This window comes from Pseudophryne corroboree, chromosome 2, assembly GCF_028390025.1.
Source record: "Pseudophryne corroboree isolate aPseCor3 chromosome 2, aPseCor3.hap2, whole genome shotgun sequence".
Lineage (NCBI taxonomy): Eukaryota > Metazoa > Chordata > Amphibia > Anura > Myobatrachidae > Pseudophryne > Pseudophryne corroboree.
Window position 1 is genome coordinate 746,944,919 of NC_086445.1, and position 6,712 is coordinate 746,951,630.

The window sequence follows — 6,712 nt, forward strand, 5'->3', positions numbered from 1 at the left end:
ACTATCTGAATGCAGGACAGCAAAATTAGCTGTCCAGTGATCAGGTCTGAATCACTCAGATACATCTGGCTGTGTGTCCGGCCGCCTGACCCATTAAGCAGCAGCAGGAAACTCAAACAATGACTTCGCAGCTGGGCAGGCAAATTTAAATGCCCTCCCAATTGTGTTGTCTAGCCAAACATATTGAGTGTCCAACTGGTAAGGGTGTATAGCTTTACCAGTCAACTGATCAGTTGGTGGACACGTTGACCAGTTGTATACCCAGTATAAGCCAACTTACTATTAATTCTATGCTTCCAACGTTCATGAAGCAACTCTCAAATACAATGATATGGGTTATAAATCTGATGAGGTTTCCATTCTTGTAATTTATCTGGATACTAAAAATCACATAGGAGTGAATATTCCAATCAGTCTAGTTTGCTAACAGAACGCCCATTTTGCCCTAGAAGAGCGGAAGTATTGGAGCGATACCCCTAAGCAAATGGACTTATACAGGTATAATTTAAGTTTGCTATAATTTTTCTAAGTGATGATTACAGAGGGTTATTCACACGTGGGAAGGGGATGGAAGAAAACGCTAAAGCTTAAATTAATGAGTGTTTTACCCTAGAGTAGAATTTACATGAGTGTTATTGGAGAAAAAAGTGGATTTGCGTGTTCTAGAACTCTCCACAATTTGAGCATCCACGCCAGGTATTACATTAAAAAAAAAAATTGGTTTTTAAATACCTACCGGTAAATCCTTTTCCCATAGTCCATAAGGGATATTGGGGACAGATTAGTACGATGGGGTATAGACTGGTCCAAAGAAGCAGTACACTTTAAATTTCTTCAACTGGGTGTGCTGGATCCTCCCCTCTATGACTCCTCCTACAGCTCCGTTATAGGTAAAACAGTGCCCGAAGGAGAATGACATACTTGAGAGAAGAAACATAACACGTGTGGTGAGATTTACACACCAAAACATAACTGGGCCAGCAACGGCTGGCAACATTAACAGCAACAGCTGAACAGGTAACCATATAAAGAGAACCTGCAGAAAGTCACCGCACAGAGGCGGGCGCCCAATATCCCTTATGGACTACAAGAAAAGGATTTACCGGTAGGTATTTAAAATCCTATTTTCTCTATATCCATAAGGGATATTGGGGACAGATTCGTACGATGGGGACATCCTAAAGCAGGGATGGGGAACCTTCGGCCCTCCAGCTGTTGTTGAACTACACTTCCCAGCATGCCCTGGAACAGTTTTAGCATGGCCAAATAGCAAAACTGTAGCAAGGCATGCTGGTATGTGTAGTTCAACAACAGCTGGAGGACCAAAGGTTCCCCATCCCTGTCCTAAAGCTTCCGGAATGTGCGGAGACATCTGCAGCACCGCCTGCCCAAACTGGGTATCCTCTTTGGCCAGGGTATCAAATTTGTAGAACTTCACAAAGGTGTTCTTCCCTGACCAGGTAGCAGCTCGGCATAGCTGTAGGCCTAAGACGCCACGGGCAGCCGCCCAGGAAGAGCCCACCGATCTGGTAGAGTAGGCCTTCAGAGACTCTGGAACAGGTAAGGCTGCTGACACATAGGCCTGTTGGACAGTAAGCCTAATCCAACGCGCAATAGACTACTTTGAAGCAGGGCCACACTTCTGCGCATCATGCAGCACGAACAGGGAATCCGTCTTTCTGATCCGAGCCATCCTCTGGACATAGATTTTCAAGGCTCGCACTGCATCCAATGCCTCCGGAGGAGCAGAAGTGTCAGAACTGGACGGAATCACAATAGGTTGATGCAAGTGAAACGCGGAGACCACCTTCGGCAGGAACTGCTGTCTAGTCCTGAGCTCTGCTCTGTTCTCGTAAAAGACCAAGTATGGACTTTTGCACGACAAGGCCCCCAATTCTGAGACAAGTCTAGCAGAAGCCAGGGCTAGTAACATCACAGTTTTCCACGTGAGGTACTTCTACCATTGTCAGAGGTTCAAACCAGGAGGACTGTAGAAAGTGTAACCCTACATCCAGATCCCAAGGTGCCGCAGGCGGCAAGAATGGAGGTTGTATGTGAAGCACCCCTTGCAAGAAGGTCTGAACTTCCGGCAAGAGAGCCAACTTCTTCTGGAAGAAGATGGAAAGAGCTGAAATCTGGACCTTAATGGATCCCAGACGTAAGCCTTTATCCACTCACAGCCTGCAGTAACCGTAGGAACCTTCCCAAGTGGAATTCTGCAGGTGGATATGTGCGATCCTCGCACCAAGAGACTTATCTCCACCAGATATGATAGTGTTTTGACGTCACAGGTTTTCTGCCTTGCACCATAGTGGCAATGACCTTTTCGGAAAACCCATTTTGAGCTAGGATGTTCCGCTCAACTTCCATGCCGTCAAACGAAGCTGCCGTAAGTCCGGGTAGACTAACGGTCCTTGTTGAAGAAGATCCCTTCTTAGCGGTAGAGGCCAAGGGACCTCTACGGACATGTCCAGAATAGCCGTATACCACGCTCTTCAGGGATGATCCGCTTGATAACTCTCGGGATCAGCGGAATCGGAGGAAACAGGTAGACCAGCTGGTAAGGCCATGGCGACCTCAGCGCATACACTGCGCTCGTCTGAGGGTCCCTGGTTCGTGAGCAATAGCAGCAAAGCTTCTTGTTGAGGCGAGAGGCCATCAAGTCAATCTGTTGAAACACCTGTGGGTGTAGTCCCCACTCCCCCGGGTGGAGGTCGTGGCGACTTAGGAAGTCCGCTTCCCAGTTGTCCACTCCCGGAATGAAGATTGCGGATAGTGCTCTTTCTGCCCAGAGGAGTAAGTCAATTTATGTACGCCACCGCCGTGGCGTTGTCCGACTGCACCTGGATCGCCTGATCTCGGAGTAGAGGGGATAACTGAATCAGAGCATTGTAGATAGCCCGAAGTTCCAGAATGTTGATCGGAAGTAGGGCCTCTTGGGCAGACCACCTGCCCTGGAAATGCGCCCCCTGGGTGACCGCTACCCATCCTCTCAGACTCGCATTCGTTGTGAGGAGGATCCAATCCTGAATCCCAAAGCGTCATCCTTCCAGCAAGTTGGAAGACTGTAGCCACCACAGGAGAGAAATTCTGGCCTGTGGTGACAGCCGAATCATTCGGTGCATCTGAAGATGGGAACCGGACCACTTGTTCAGGATGTCCAATTGGAACTGTCTGGCATGAAACTTTCTGAATTGAATCTCATTGTACGAGGCCACCATCTTTCCCAGTAATGTTATGCAAAGATGAATAGAGACTCGAGCAGGTCGGAGTGCCATGCAAAATATTTCTTGAAGTGTTCTCACTTTTTTTCTCTGGGAGGAACTCTTTTTCTGTGCTACTGTACAGTATCCAGTAGGATTCCCAGAAACAGGTCGCTGAGGTGGTACCAGGTGAGACTTCTGCAGATTGAGGATCCACCGGTAGGGAGATAGAAGTTGGATAGTGCAATCTATATGGAGCAATAGATGCTCCCTGGAACTCGCTTTTATCAGGAGATCATCCAGGTATGGAATTACATTGACCCCCTGGATCCTGAGCTGAAATATCATCTCTGCCATCACCTTCGTGAACACCCTTGGAGCTGTAGACAGGCCGAAGGGTAACACCTGAAACTGGTAGTGATCGTTCAGTAGGGCAAACCTTGATAGCATCCTTGATATCCGGGGACACTAGGAATTCCTGTTGTTCCAGGCCTGCGATCACCGCTCTCAAAGATTCCATCTTGAATTTGAAAACCTTCAGGTAAGGATTCAAAGGACTTCAGATTCAGAATGGGTCTCCCAGACCTGTCTGGTTTTGATACTACAAACAGACTGGAGTTGTAACCCTGTCCTTGTTGTAGTAGGGGTACTGGAACAATGACCTGGGACTGGACCAACTTGTTTATGGCCAGTAGTAGCGTATCACGCATACTTTCCAAAGCTGGTAAGCTTGCTTTGAAAAATCGTTGGGGAGGAGTACCGTCGAACTCCAGCTTGTAACCCTGACAGATAAGGTCCCTTACCCAAGCATCTTGGCAGGAACCATCCCAGATGTGGCTGAAGTGACCTAACTGAGCTCCCACCATGCGATCCCCTCAGGGTGGGTGGGCACCATCATGCTGAAGTCTTTGTGGAAGCAGAACTGGTGTTCTGGTCCTGAGATCCGGCAACGGCTGGTTTCTTAGGTTTTCCTCTGGAGCCTCTAGCTGCGTTGGAGGCCCCTCTGGCCCTATATCGAAATCTGGAGGACTGAAAGGATGGAGTAGACTGTCCCGGATAAGTACGTCTAGCAGGTGGAGCCCCCAAAGGGAGAAACATGGATTTTCCAGCAGTAGTTTTGGAAATCCATGTGTCCAATTCACCTCCAAAGAGCCATTCACCTGTGAAGGGAAGAGATTGCACTTTACGTGTGGAGTCTGCATCAGCAATCTACTGACGTAACTATGTGGCTCTGCGCACAGACACAGCCATAGCCGTGGTCCTAGCATTAATAGTGCCATTCTCTTTAAGGGAGTCACAGAGGACTCTTGCCGTGTCCTGAATGTGATTCAGGAACGTAACAGTATTAACTAAGGTCATATCACCCAAGAGACCTTCCTTAATTTGATTAGCCCAGGATTGAATTGCATGTGTCATCCAGCACCCTGCAATGACCGGTCTTTGAGCTACACCTGCAGCAGTGTAGATTTCAGATTGGTCTCAATTTTGCTATCGGCCGGGTCCTTCACCGTAAAGGAGCCCGGAGCAGGGAGTACCGCCTTTTTAGAAAGGCGAGAGATTGAGACGTCTACTGCTGGAGACTCTTCCCAGAATTTCCTGACTTCAGGGGCAAAGGGGAATGTATGCAAAAACCTGATATTTTTTTATCTGGATTCTTCCAGGCTATTTTAAATAAGTCATCCAATTCCTTGGAGTCAGGAAATGTGACTGTCCGTTTGTCTTGTGGGAGGAAACTGACTGCTGAGTATTTAGCATCCGCCAGGGGGAGCTTTAACACGTCCCGAATAACCAATATGAGGGGTTCAATACCTTGGGCAGGGGTGGAATCTCCACTTATGGGGTCCACAGCATCCTGTATATCATCATCAGTATCTGATAGGAGTGCAGGGAGAGCAAGTTTTTGTGTACATGTAGCAGACGGGGGGGGGGGGGGGCAGATGTTTAGCCGTTAGACTTGTTATTGCTTGTTGCAGTTCCTGAGTCTTCTTGGCATTTGCAGTGAGTTGAGATGACATATCAGACATCATAGTTTTGATAGCCCCCAACCAGGAGGGCTCTGGACTCTCCTCCACATTGTTATCAGTATTCTTAGATTACTGACTACACTGCTCACATGAAATTGAGCCAGATGAACTACAGTAGGAGAGAATCTAGCATTGTATACACTGCATGACTTCTCTTTTACCATTGTGAAGCAGAAATATACGTTATGGTAAGAACTTACCGTTGATAACGGTATTTCTCCTATGTCCACAAAATAACATTGGAATATGATGGAGCGACAGCTGATTGGCACCAAACGATCACAAGCTTTCTTGCCTCCCAGGATGCAGTGGGCTCGTCCATATAATCCCGCCCACCGACTCGTCAAATCTGTTGTTTCCAAAGCATTTAGGCAGGAGTATTATGTAGAACCCTATTCAGGCGAGAAGAACACACATGCACACCCTTCCATGCAAGACGGAAGAGGTTGGTGAGTATAAAGATTCTCAAATCAGGTGCGTCAGGGTGGGATCCCTGTGGAAACCTGTGGACATAGGAGAAATACCGTTATCAACGGTAAGTTCTTACCATAACGTATATTTCTCCGGCAGGGTCCACAGGATAACATTGGAACTTCCCAAAGCAATTTTTAGTGGTGGGGACGCTCCTGATTAGACAGGAGAACCTTTCGCTCGAATTCAGCGTCATGAGAGGCAAAAGTATCCAAGGCATAATGTCTAATGAATGTGTTAATGGAAGACCATGTGGCTGCCTTACATATCTGTTCTGCTGAAGCACCATGTTGTGCTGCCCATGAAGGACCTACCTTTACGTGTAGAGTGAGCAGAGACATTAGCCGGAACAGGGAGATCAGCTTGAGAATATGCTACTGAAATCGTCATTCGAAGCCATCTTGCTAGCGTCTGTTTAGTAGCAGGCCATCCCCTCTTGTGAAATCCGTAGAGAATGAAGAGAGAATCTACGTAGATTCTTAATGCACGGACTAGGTCCAGCGACGCTTATCCCGCAGAAAGTCCAGATACCTGAAAAGCCGGGACTACAATTTCTTCGTTAATGTGAAACTTCGAGACCACCTTCGGAAGATAACCAGACTTCGTTCTGAGAACTGCTTTATCTGGATAAAAAATCAGAAAAGGAGACTTACATGACAGCGCTCCTAAATCTGACACTCTTCTAGCTGATGCCATAGTCAGTAGAAAGAGTACTTTATCTGTCAACCATTTAAGATCCACCTTCTTAAGTGGTTCAAAAGGAGCCCCTTGAAGGGCTTTGAGAACCAGACTTAAATCCCAAGGTACTGCAGGAGGAACAAAAGGTGGTTGAATGCGCAGCATTCCCTGGAAAAAAGTACGCACATACTGTGAAGTGGCAATTTTCTTTTGAAACCATACAGTCAATGCTGATACTTGAACTATCAATGAAGCCACCTTCAAACCCTTATCCATTCCTGCCTGAAGGAAATCTAAGATTCTGGATACTCTGAAAGATTTTGGATCCATACTTCT